Consider the following 14,500-nt stretch of genomic DNA (forward strand, 5'->3'; position numbering starts at 1 on the left):
GGTGTACTAATACTTGAAGGTCTAGGTAGCTTCACCTCGAAACTCTGGCCAACTTGGGGTCTCTTCACTTGGGGTCAATAGTACACACAAAGTCATGCTGTGCAGTGGCTGCAGAGCAAATTTTTTCTGTGAAACAGATATTTGGAAAGTTAGGAGGAACAGTCTGAAAGATTATCCCTGAAAGCAGGTTTTCACCAAAAGATAAAACCAATCTGCTTATCAATTAGTAGGTATGGCCTATATGTGGAGAAAATAAAAATAGTTCCAGTGTGCATTTATCTAGCTATACTTTTCATTCCAATGAGCCACTTCTCATTGTGATCTCTCTTTTCATGCTTCTGGGATGATTTCTGAGACTGAAACTAAAGAAGTTGAGTAACGTTTCAGGAAAAAGTTTTGTAAGAAGGCGTAAGTTAAAAATTCTTCAGTGGAATGTGAAACTGCTAAGCTTTATTTAAAAAAAAAAACGCTATTGCATATCATTTTTTACCTGCAGTCTGGGTAGAACAAGAATGCCGTTGTGAAGGCTGATCTTGGTTCTGGGTGAAACTGCATGCCCCATAAAAATCCTTACATAAAATCCATAGACAATACTACAAGCAAAGGAAGCTACTTGTGAATTTTCACAGGTATTTCCACATCCTTATTCCTTACTTCTTATTCAAAGAAAACCAAATACAATTGCTAAAAAAAATGCTAAAATTGCCATTGAATTTGCAGTGTATATATATTCTTTTTATTTTCCTCTGTGCTTTTCTTGCTGTTAGAAAAGTGAATCCTCTGTGCTGATGAAAAGCTATGGTTAGATTTTAAACTTTGATTTTTACCTGCACAATCTTAATCATACTTAAATGTGTTTTAATTTATTTTGAGAGAAAATAGCATGTTTAAATAACATAAATGAACAGACATTAATGAGGTAATGTTTTTTTAGATTTAAATCAAATTAACTATGTAAGAACCCCAAGGGCACACTGATAGGTCTATGTGCCCCTCCTTAGAAAAACAGATGAACCTTTCTCTTTTGTAGTCCAACACTTTCAATACATTGAAAATTCTGGAAATGTTCCAAGCATTCTGTGAAAGCTTTTTGGTGCCATGTTGCATAACCTTCTTCTTTCTTTGTTGTTGTTTTGATTTGTTTTTACTTTTTTAGTTTTTAGGTTTTTTTTGTTTTTATTTTTTTTCCTTCAGAATACCCTAAATTTCTGTCATTTAATCCTCATGCTTTCTATGAGGTTACATTCACCTTCTCCCTCTTTATTCCCTGTGGAAGGATTTGGGAATTGCCAAAAACACTGTGGGGAAAAAAAGATATTGAGCATTAAAGAAATTTCTCTTTTTTTGACAACTAGTTCCTTACTTGAGTTGATCATCACAGTCACATTTATCTTCTTAACTGAAGGCTACATGAGGACAAATCCAAGATGCGTTTAATTTATTTGTGTTTATTACATAATGGAAAATATTTACATAATAATTACATAATGGATATATGTTATATATAATTATTAATTATATATAATTATATATTAATTTTATAATATATATTTATATATTATATATAAATAATATATGTAATTATTATATAATGTTATATAATAATAATATAATAATTACATAATGGAAAATATTTCAACTCTCTGTGTTAGTCTGGTAATGTAAAGATGGATTTATTTAATGAGTTAAATTCATCTAAACATTTTGTATTCTGTTCAACATAATTATTATGTTAATTTTTACATGTTTTGCATATTAATCTGAGTATATCCTAAGATGCTAATGACCGCTCTGTCAGTTTTTTATTAAACAGGAAGTAAGCATGCAAAGTCCTTCTACAGCAGCTAATTAGTTTGGTGTGCATATCAAAAGCATTAAGATTGTTTCCCTTTTTTATAATTGAATGTATTTGCATTATTTGCCAAATTATCATGACTTGAATAAAGCGGGTGACTGCTTAGAGAAAAGGGAGACTTCAGTTTTACTGGAAAGACTTGCATCTTTATAATGTACTGTATTCTTATGTAACTGTAATAATCACTACATAATAATCCATTAATATCTTGACAATACTAGGAAATGCACTGTTCAGTCTTTTTACTGAATTTGAATTGAGTTCCTAAATGTTTCCTTTTTTTAGCTGATGGTTTTCTGATAGGTATACTCTTTGCACCTAAGGGAAGAAGGTTTTTTCAGAGACACACTTTGCCCTTGTCCAGTCTTTGCACCCTGCTGTTGCCCTGAGATCACTTCGCAACCCATTTACAAACCTACAAAAGCTTTAAGCTTTATTGCCTTTTAAGCCTTGGTATCCTGCAGTTCAAAATCAATTTACTTTCACTAGATAGAGTTGATAAAATACTACATCTGGTTATTGATGACATCTTATCATTACATGGGGTGAAATGAAAGACTGATTCATTACTATATGTCAGATATTGCACAAAAGTTAAATGATTGGCAGACCTTACCTGGATCTGATCCTTACCAAAAACTTTGTCTTTTTTTGTTATACAGAGCCGTGACTGTACATTTAAAAATCCTTCAAAGGATGATCAGAAGCAACCACAGAATATTCAAAGTAGTCAATAAATCATCCTAAAATTGGGGCGAGAGGGAAGTAACGTGCTTATCTGGTTGGAAATAAGCTTATCAGTATGTCAGTTTGTGACACAATACTTGCCAACAAATAATGTCTGGTGAGCACACCAACATCCTGAAGCCAATAAACTTTAAATAAAGCCTCACTCTAAACAAGCAATGAGTTTTAGACCTTTTCACACTACAAATAGTGATAATCAGGACCAAGCAAATTCTGCAAATTCTATAGCACTGCATAACGGAAAAAACAAACAAACAAACAAACAAAAAAACATGACAAGTTTCTTAAATTGTATAAAACTGAGAGGAATTTCAGTGTGAAGGAAGACAGGATGGAATGAAATAGGACAGTTGCAGATGGGAAGAGGGGGTGAAATGCAATAAAATAAAAGCTAACTGAGAAAAGGGAAAGACTGCAAAAAATTGTGTCAGTCCACAGTGGTGAGATCAATACTGAATCTACTGTTTTCTCCACAAATCATAAAAATCTTTTTCATAATTCATCAAAATTTTATTATACAGACAAACTTGTTCTCTGGTATTCAGGGCACTGGGAACCTAAACTGCATTTCTGTTTCTATCCGGGGTCAAAAACTATTTATAATAGTAAATCTAATAACATTCTCTCATCTGTCAAATGAATTTTGTCATGGTCAAACAAATTTATGAGAACCATCCCTATTTGAAAACTATAGAATGTAAAAATATGTCACTATACTGCATTTTCCACTATTTCCTAAGAATACTGTCTTGCACAGAGTAATTTCATTCTCATCCCTAACAACTACTGAATAGCAGAAACATGAACAAAATTGCAGTTTTTTATATTTTTTTTTATTCTTGCTTTAGTTATGATATATTCTTAATATGTTGCTACATTTATTAAAGTCTCTGTTGATCCCAACAGGTATTTAACCACACTGTATTTACATTTAGTGGCTGTAAATAGCATTTAGACTGTTCCTGGATTTTGTTTACTCAGTGAGCCTATATTATTAGAACAAATAACTACATCCATCAGTTCACAGATCCCAAAATACAAGTTGCTGTCTGAAAATGTGTCTTTGTAAGTATAAGGCTTCTATGCTATCAGCCACCAGAAAATAATCCTCAAAGGAAGAGAAGTTCACTGAAGTTTTCCAGTTTTCCAGTGGATCTTTGTAGCTCGTCAAGTTGGATGACACAAACTGTTCACTGAATTTAAAAAAAAAAAAAAAAAAAAAAAAAAAAAGGTTATTCAGTCTCTCTAAGAATGCTTTATATAAAATAATTATATTTGAAGCACAGTTATTCTTTTTTTGTAGCCCTTTTAAGAATGTTGCATACAGTTAAATTAAGTGTAATATTGTATTGTCATAGACATAAACTGATTATGAAATAATATGCTTCTTGGGTTTAAAACCTTGCTGGCGTTGTGCTCATGAGAATAACATGATAGTGATATAATAGAGCACAAGTGCCCTGTACCATATAACCTCCTGCTGTTAATTCTTTCCTTCCATTCATCACCAGTCCCCACTGGAGTCATAGGCCAATTAGTGGGAGCAATAAAAGATATATGAATTTTTGACTCTATTAGATGCTCCAAATTAAAAACAATAATAATGTGTAGCAGAAGTATACATAAAAGGCTATGGGGCAATATTAGAGTAACCATATAGATTACATTCTATATTAAGTGTGCAGTGAAAATGCCTAGCTACTCTCAAGGTCAATAGCTTTGTTATTTAGATGAGCCATCCTTCATGCTTGGATAGTGCCGAGGAATTTCACAGCAGAGGCGCTGGAAATTTTTCCATTGATGTTTATAGGAGGTCAAGGGGTCGATATTATTTAGTGTCAACTACTGGAATCTATTGCTTATAAAATGTAATATTTAGGAAAATAGCAGTTTATGAGCTGGCATTTTGCACGCATAAATAATCATGAAACAAACTACTACTCCTGGGACAGAAATGCAGTCTTCAGCATTCTATATTGTTGTCTGTGTCTATGCTCTGCACTGAGCATAAAGGACTGTGATTCTATTTCTCTTTCTTAAAATTCTGGTTATAAAAGACTTTATTTTCTGTTATTTTCGGTGAGTCTATGGATTTATAGAGGCATGAATACTCTTTGTTCACCTTGGCAATGTGAGAAAGCTTAGAACACCTTCATTTTACATAAATGTTCTTGAGTAGGATTGTAAGAGAATATCAGTTAAGTTAGAGGAAAGTCAAGTTAAAATATTCTATCACATATCATAATTCACAGTATGCAGCTGAAGTGAATTAATGAGCATCCAGTGCTCTTCTCAGTGTTTATATTGTTTTCTCGTTCCCTGTCATCTTTACTAAATGCTGCAGATTTGTACAGCTCCAAAGCTAAGTACCTCTTAGAAAGATTTAACAATTTTATTATAGCCTCATTATTTATTTAAATCATTAACTAATGCTTTATGTAAATGTTTTTTATTGTTGCTTTACACTTTGCAAATATATCTTGATTTTTCTTGCACAAAAACTGAGTTCAAGTATGTATTCAGTCTTTGCAAGAGAACATAGACAATTTTAATGAGTGGTGGTAAAGTACTGAACAGATTCTGTAGCTACTGCTCACTAACAGAAATGCATGGTTTTCTTCTTACATTTTAATTTGCCAAAATGGAGAGTAAAGTGAAATATTTGCTCTGAGTTCAGATCCAACCATGATCTGTGAACCAGATCCATATTGCACAGCTGCTGAAATCAGTAATAGGTCATTGAGATCCACCTGCTATTGCAACCAATTGCCAAATCTGAGACTGAAAGTGGAAAGTTAAAACAAGATTTAATGGTAGAGCTTTCTTATAAGCTTTTCCATATTTACTTATGTCACAGCAGGGAGAAACTGCTTTTCTGTGTGTGACATGTTGAGATTATCTGAATTATGAGAGTCATATTCATATTTTATACCAATTTATTTTGTGAATGAACAGAATTTGCCCAAACTTGGAGCCAGTTTCATTAATTAGTTGTTCTATTCATATAAAATAATAATAATAATAAAAATTCTCCAAAACTGAAAACTGAGAAAATGTGAACAGAGGATAATCATATATTTATATTCACAGTATATGGTAGCTTACCTATGTCAGCCATCAGAGAGGTTGTTTCTTATATTTTTTTTTCATTTTAGGTCTTGATTTGCGTAATATAGAATAACAGCATAATCCAAAAGCTGCAGGGTTGTTTTTCTTTCACCTTATATTCACTCATAAGTAAAATTCAGTGTTGTGTTTTTTTCCCTGCATTTCCCTTTTTTTTTTTTTTTCCTTGCTAAACACTGATATAAATGTTAAATTAGCAGTAACAGTCATTTTTATCTATATTTTTATCAAGATTGTTTAAAAAGAACTTATTAACTTAAATAGAGCTTGGCCCCAGACCCACGGCTGTAAGAAATGCTACTTATTTTAGTAAAAGCCGAGATGCTTAACAAATTAGAGACGTTTTCTGGTGGATACACATTCTAGAAAGAAAAAAAAAAAAAAAGGGAGAGGAGAGGAGAGGAGAGGAGAGGAGAGGAGAGGAGAGGAGAGGAGAGGAGAGGAGAGGAGAGGAGAGGAGAGGAGAGGAGAGGAGAGCAGAGCAGAGCAGAGCAGAGCAGAGCAGAGCAGGGGAGAGCAGAGCAGGGGAGAGCAGAGCAGGGGAGAGCAGGGGAGAGCAGAGCAGGGGAGAGCAGGGGAGAGCAGAGCAGAGGAGAGGAGAGAAATCTATCTGGATTAACTTCTTAGCTGTCAGGATATGATTTTGGCACTCACTTCTGCTGGTCCCATTCTTATGTCATTCCAAACATTAAGCTCTCTAACAGTGCTGTGTGTCTAGCAATGGCATGTAGTCAATCTTAATAATTGAAGTGATCATAGGAACACCGTTTTTGCTGAATTCATTGAGTTTGAGCATTACTTGACCATGACCTGAATAGTCAAAACCTGAAATACCCTTTGGCAAAAGTTTTTCAATTGGAAAGAAGAAAAAAAAAAATAAAAAGAGATCTGTTAAGCTTAACTCTCCTCCCTGAGAGTTAATATTTGCCAGTAACAACAGTAGGAGGTCTGAGCAGTTGAAATTGGAATATCAGCACCCTTCATCTTTGCTTAAGGTTAGCCTATTACATTTGCTGTTCTGCAATATGCCAAATATAAAACTTTTTATTATACTTCTATTGAAAATTCTGTATGTCCTCATAAAAGTCTAAATGTTAAAGGAACAATATTAATAAGTCATCTAGTACTTTTTGCATTCACACATATTTCTTGGTAGTAAAAGAATATTACATTGCATCAGCTGTGCAGAACAGAATTTTGATTCTTGTTCTGGGTCAGTTAAAATGTGTATATAACAGAATTTGAGTCTGTTATCTGGTGCTGGAACTTAAGTCTTGTATGCTGTATTGACCTTTGGTTGTGCAGGTCGGAGTTTTTGTTGTGTTTGTTTGTGTTTTTGTTTGTGTTTTTTAATCTATGACCGTGTTTCAGCAAACATAGGAAGATTTCAAATAGACAGCTGGTCATTTGAGGGTGTCTTTCAGCTAACGTGTATGAAAAGATGGTAATTATCCAATGAATTAATTTCATTCAGATAAAGTTAATAATACAAAACTGTTTTAATTGTCCAGTTTTACAGCACTGCTTAACATTCCATCATCTTCAGTAGTAAGCATTTTCAGTGTTATGCCATTAGTTTTGTAATATGATTCAAAATTTTAATGCTCTTTTGAAATCACATACAGGGATATTCTTTATGTATATCTATTTTGTACATTGTTCTCAGGTAGTCTGGATAGATCAGTGGGATTTTTTTTCCTTCTTTAGTTAGAACAAGAGTTATGCTAGTACGTACATATAGCATACAGCTTTGTTCATCTGACACCAGTTTGTTCCAAATACATCTATTTATATGTATGCCCCTCAAAAAGTAATGCCTCCTATTTATTTCCATGGAAACTATCACAAATTCTCAGCTACAAAGCTCTGTTTTGCAACATAGTCACCACCCTGTTTGGTCTTCGTAGGCGTTCATCAAGCGTCAACAAATTACTTGTGGTTCCCTTCCAACTTGAGATATTCTACAATTCTATGATTCTGTGTGCTTTATATAACTATTTTTATGTGTAATTTTAAGACTGTTGTATTATAAGAAGTTCTGAATGGAGTTTCTTAGATATCATATGGATCATTTATCCCTTCTTGTTTTGTACAGTGAGTATTTGAACATGAGATATTAAAAAGCTTATCGTAGAAAAGAAGAATGGATTAATTTCTTTTTCTTAAATATGCTTATTTGTCAAGTAATGCTGTCATCTGTTATGGCATTTACTCATGTTCAATGGGCATGACATTTATTACTTTATGTTAATCAGATTAGATAGGTGTGGTGATGATTGGAGGTCTGAATATAATGAAAATGAATGAACTGCTGTACTTAGTGACAAATATTTGCAGAGACAGTAGGAAAAAATGCACAATGTACTATGAACAAAATTCTGTAACCAGTGTATAAACAGAAAGCAAATTTCATTTTGACTGTTTATTCTAAGCTTTCTTGAATTTCTTTCTGAAAATTTTATGATACAAACTGTCCTGTATAGTGGTAACTTTCAGAGGAGAGTGTCTAAATTAGCATACCTGTACATATTCCAGCTACTACAACAAAATTCAGGGTGCGTGTACTTCGTGCACATAGCATGGTAAATGCTGATCTTCTTTCTGACATTTAAGCCCAGGAAATTGTCAGACATTCACACCTCTGTTGAGCGTTCCTGTAACTCTCTCTCATTGCTGAAAGACTTGGTGCTGCATAACTGAACTTGTCACAGATCCTTATTATTTTTACTAAAGTGGTCCAGTGCCACAATGCCCAATGGACATGCAGTTTGACTTATACAGTGAGCTCAGTACAGGTCAGAGCAGTGGAACGCTGTTGGGCTGTTGCCTCTTTGAGGGAAATGAATACATTCAGGGATCAGGGAAAATAATTCACAATCATCTCTTTTCAAAACTCTTTTAATTGTTGCAATAACAGGACTGAAGAGTTTTAATTTTCCTCTCTGGCAGACATTCAGTTCTCTTCAATACACCTTGTTAGCTGTCTTACCTGCTACTATGCTGTTTTAAATCCCTTTTTACATTTTCTATCAAAGATCCAAAATAGTTTTCATTCTGGAAACATAATCTTTAAGATTTCAGGACTTTTTACCTTACTACTCTGCTGTTTTCCACGCAAAACACAATTTGTCATTTTGTGCTTAATTTGTAACATTTGTTCATTCAGAAGATGTTATTGAATTGTGATAATTTGTAGGTATATGTCTAAGTAATTGCAGCTTTGAACTAAGAAGTCAAAAGTAGAACATACACGTACATGCCTCAGATGAATAAATGAACTTGTAGAGCATAACATAAGTTTTCTTATGTGAATTATAAATGTTTTTCAAGATTATATGCATACAGTTATTATAGAGTGTGCTTGTTTCTGACAGTGGGCATATTAAGATAATTATTCTTTCAGTTGTCACCAGTAGTGAGAGAATGCTGATTTACTTTGCTTTCTATACAGCTGTGGTACCTATTCTGGTGATCATGGCTACAAATGCTAGTGTGGGAAGATAAACAATATCATTCTCACAGCACCGTGGTCTGCAGAGCATGGAAAATATAGTGTGGAAATGGACATCAACGTAGATAAACCCAATGGCTGCTGATTTTCCTTCTCTTCAATATAGCTGAAGGTAAAAATTTTCTGACGTTTATTATATTAGTAAAGGTGGGAGAAAGGAAACAAAGACTGATTGATAGAAGAAACAAATTTTGACCAACCTCAGAGAGTTGCTGTGACTCTTAAACAAGAAAAGTCCCTGCTTGGAATACACAGTATTTGCGCACTATAGAATCCATAGAGAAAAGGCAAAATTAAGTGCACCTCTAGAGATAGAAACAGCAGAAGACAGAATTATATTCTCTACAGTATTCAAACGGGATTTTGTTTCCTGTACTTCCTGGAACCAAGGAGAAAGTTGTCCACTTCTTGCTTCTGTGTGGAAATCAAAAAAGATGTATTGCAAGGTCCACCCCAAATGGACACAATAGCAACATGTGCAGTGGACAGCAGTATGTGAATTTATTTTTGAAAGATGGAGAATTCTTTCTAGCATAGCCAGTACTTGAAATATTTATAATATGCAGCAGGATATAAAAAGTTTTCCATTAGTGCTTCCCTTCTCTCCCTGCTTTTTATTTTGAAGGGAGAGAATCATTCCAAAGTTACTGAGGCCATAATGTGTTCATCTAAGGCATTGGAAAAATATGCAGAAGCAGATTAAAATCAGATGCCAAAAAAGGCTGAAATTGGATGGCTGGGGTTGTTCCCAGCCCAGCTGTCTGCTTTGCTCTCCAGATGAATGATCAGTTTTCCACCTCAGATGGGTGTGAGATGATTTCATGAGCCAGCTCACTAGCATAGATTTTAGTCTTTCCTGTTCAAAAAAGTGGAAAGGAGGGTGACAAATTCTGTAATGGTAACTGTAAATTTCATTATACCTTTTTTGTTTGGGGTTTTAAAATAAAGGGGAGGGAAAGATGAGGAAAACTTTTTTTAAATTTCCTTCTGAGGTAGGTGAAGGGTAATAGAGTGCGGAAGGAGCCCACATGAATCTTTAAGTCTCACTCCTGGTTTCAGAGAGGACTGCCTAAAAACTAAACTATATTTTTGATGGTGTTATCCAAATGCTTATTGAATTCCAGCAGGCTTGGTGCCGTACCCTGACGCTGCTCCATGCAATTCCCTTCGGCCCTGTTGCTGTCACCTGAGAGCAGAGCTCAGCACCAGCCCAAACTCCCTGTGAGGAGATGCAGGCTGCTATGAGGCCTCCCCTCTTCAGGCTGAACAAAATAAATAACCTCAGAGACGGGCAATCTTTCTATATATGCATGATTCCTTAGGAGAAACAAGCAGCCATATGTTATCACAATTTCAGCATTTGTTATTTGAGGAGGCAGAGGCCATATTTGCTCCCAGGTGATGAATAATTAATAAGAAATCACACAGGTGTTCTCAGAACAGAGGATCCTTTCTGTTCAGCTGGTAGGAGCCTGTGCTCTGTTTAAAAATGTGATAAAAATGTTTGTAAAGATGCTTGTTTCAAAGGAATGTTTTTTTGGGGAGCTTCCTTTCTTGTGTGCAAGGAAGATTAATCAGGTATAGCTCAGGAATGCCTTTAGCATCCTACAGAATGAGGGGTAAGCTAAATTCACTTCTGTAGATAGGGAAAGAGTATGTGAATTTTTTTTCTCTGTGATGACTTGCTTCATGGGTAGCCATTGTGCATCAGCTGTGTGAAGGTGTAGTATATTGAGCAAATGAACATTTTGTTTGCTAGAGCGTTTTCAGCTTTTATTGTAGCTTCAATAATGATATAAAAGCTAGCAAAAAATTTGTAGTTCTAGTAACTTTTATTTTTCAATCAAACTGAGTGTGAGCAAGCAAAAAAAAAAAAAAAGTTCTTCTTTCTAGGCAAGTTGTAGTTTATTTTGTACTTATATTTTAAGACTGTCACTCATAATATTGTTAATTTCTGTATTATTTTATTTCCTTAAGAAAGATCAACTAGCCTAACAATGAAATCATTTTATTTTCAATGTGGTTGTCTTGATTTGTCCACTAATAAGGAGATAAAAATAAACTGTAATCAACTTTGAAACTCAAATTTCACTTGTAAATAGTTCATGCAGTTTTATAGCAGTAAATACTTGTCATTGCTCAAGTAATGCTTGAATAGAAGCAGAGGTTTTTATTCATGTGAGCATCTACTAACAAGCTGAAGTGATTTGTTAAAGTCAAATAAGAAAAAGAAGTATCTGGAGGAAGACAATAATAAGATATGTGCAGAAAACAAATACAGTCTAGTTTTGGTCCCTTGTACAGTGCTACATATGTACATTCTTCTTTTTTGGAGTACTTCAGGTATTTTCTGGTTGAATTATTGCCCATCTAATTGACAGACCAGTTAGTTGACAATAATAACTAGCTGCTTTAGTCTGCTACTATTGTATTTGTCTAGTGAACTCAATGGTTGTTCCAGGAGGGTAAGCATGCAGCTCCTCTTCATTATTATTATTTGTTTTCTTTGTGGGAGTTTTTTGTTTGTTTGTTTTTGGCAAGGCATAAACACCTAACATGAGGAGTCAGTGAAAATCTTCTTCGAAAAGATTAAAAAAGCCAAATTTTAGATTCCAGTTTCTTGCATTTTAAAAAAAGCTCTACTAGTGCTTTGATATTGAATTTACATGTCAGCCTTTGAAGGAGGTATGTATCAGAAACTGTTTTATTATTGTGCTGAAGTATATTCTTATTTTTATTATGGCTACTTGTGTTATCATTTTTTTTTTCTTGCTCTTTTTTTTTCCATGACTGTTTTTTGCACTAGATATAAGCTTGTAAATTGTTTTAATCTTTACTTCAAGAATAATTTAATCTTGGGGATTATGTTCTCCAATATAATTCATGACTTTTTAATGTTCTTGGTCAGCCGATGAAATAGCTTTGGCATTTAGAAGATCTTCAAGTTGTTAATTATTGTGTTTCTAGATCCTCCGTGAATGTAATTTGTATAGTATATCACATGCTGTAAAAAAGGCAGAAAACTTATTGTCAAATTAGAATTTTTAACGTACCAGTAAATTTTGATGACAATGCTATAAAAAGACAAACTTTCCTTTGCAATGACTTTTCACATGTGTCTTACTGAGATACTTATGGAATAGCTTCCAAAAAAAAAAAAAAAAAAAAAAAAAAGTAGTGATTTTATATCAGATTTAAGTAACTTGGAATATTCCTTAACAAAGGGTCTTTCAGCTACTCTATGTTGACTTTTAGAGGTCACATTCTGTGCACGAGGAAGTAATAGACACTTGAAATATTTATGATGGTATGTTGTGTTCCTCCATGTTCAAACAATGTCACAATCTGGGTAATGCTGATTGGTATTGGGTTTGTTTGTTTTCATAATAGGTTTTCTGTTTATTTGCTTTTTTGTTTTTGTTTTTTTTTTTCTAGTTAAGAAACATTATCTTTTTGCTGTTATTACTATTGCTTTATAAATTTACAATATTAATTTGTCACTGTCAGAAAAAAAAAAAAATCCTAAATGCTGTTAATATTTTTATGCCTGTCAAAAAACATTTGATGAAATATGCAAATCTACAAATCTGCTCTTTTGTACAGCTGTGTAGTGCTTTAGTCTTGAAATTGCTATGGAGTCAGTGCCTTTCTTTGAAAAGTGAAAATTATTAATCTGGATCACAAGAAGGCTTGGATTTTTGGAACTGGGATAATCTCATGCAACTGAAGATGTTTATGAAGTAGGTATCATTTGAGAAATAGTTGTTATTTCAAATAGTCTTTTATGCTGCATTTATAGCTAAAATATAGGGACTTCTACAGCGTGAATCATCTTACTCTAATCTTCCTCTAAGATATTTCAGGATTATATGATTCATGCTATAGAAAGTATGTATTTCTTGGTTTTGATTTTTAAAACAGTTGAGAAGACTAACTGAGCAATGGATGTGATATCTCAACAGTTAAATCCCAGCTGTAGTGTTTTGATAGTTTATAGTACTTAACTTTTCTATTTTACCTGCCTGTGAAACTAGCTTTATGTGAAGCTAAAATCTTTCAAAAGTAAAGGTATATTGCTCTTCTAGTCCAAAGTTACCCTGGCCCTCTGGCAGGCTGACCTACCTGTGTTGCAATAAGAGCACAGGAAGAGCAGAACTGGGAATATAAAGTTTCAGAATGGAAGCTAGCTTGTGTGTAGTATTGATCAGTGAGCTGATATTCTACAATTCTGCAGAGGTTTTGCAGGAACGAGAGGGCAAGATGTGAACCAAATTAAAGGAGACCTGAACCAGCAGTCTCCAAGTATAATAAGCATAGGTACCTAAATGGAAGAACTGATGTCTGGACTTAAAAACGTGTTGTTGGGTTAAAAAAATGAAAGTCCTAATGACTGCTCATGATTTTTACATCCTCAAAACACTCATTAGGCTTTTCTGTGCCTGTCTAAAAATGATTGCAGTAGTTCTATTTCACAACCTTGGATTATGTAAGTAGTAATAAGGCACTGTAATTGCAACTCTTTAAATTTTCAGCACTATGATTTGTTTTAGTTAAGACTCTCTTTTGAGTACTTAAGGATCGCATATACATTTTTAATTTCAATTGTTCCATTGAATTGTATTACATACAAAGTAAAAATGCAGTATAACAAACTACCACGATTTTGAGCATCAACTACAGATGCACAGAATATAATTACACATTACCTAGTACCTTTTTTCTATGAAATTACTGAACTTGGCATAAACAGTGTTAGCAGCAACAGAAATTTTATGGGGATTTATTTTAAATTTATTTGTGCAGATTTTATTTATTTCTAATGAATGTAAGTTAATTGGCATTACTTTCTGATATTGTAACACTGTTGTAGCTTGGGATGAACATTAATTAATCCTTAGATGTAGCTCTGAGTTGTGTACTCAATAGTAAACAAAAAATTAGTGCTTCTCAGGAGAACCGAATGGGAGAGAGCTTAAAATTTGTACAGAAATGTAATGTTTGAAACGTCTTCCAAAATATTTTCTTTAACATATAACCTCTACAGTAAAACAGGTAATTGGTATCACAAATGAACTGCAAAGTACAAATTACACCATGCTCACCCCGTATCCAGGATTTGTAGTGCTTTTCCTTGAAAGACCTGCTTTCATTTTGTCTTGAATGTAATACTAGAACAAATGCTAGATAAGCTTGATTCTATGTTGACTCTCAATAGCCAGACCCAGTGCCTTTAACGTAAAATGTACAATGAGGTGAATGAT

The sequence above is a fragment of the Tetrao urogallus genome, assembly GCF_951394365.1.
Source record: "Tetrao urogallus genome assembly, chromosome: 12".
Taxonomy (NCBI): Eukaryota; Metazoa; Chordata; class Aves; order Galliformes; family Phasianidae; genus Tetrao; species Tetrao urogallus.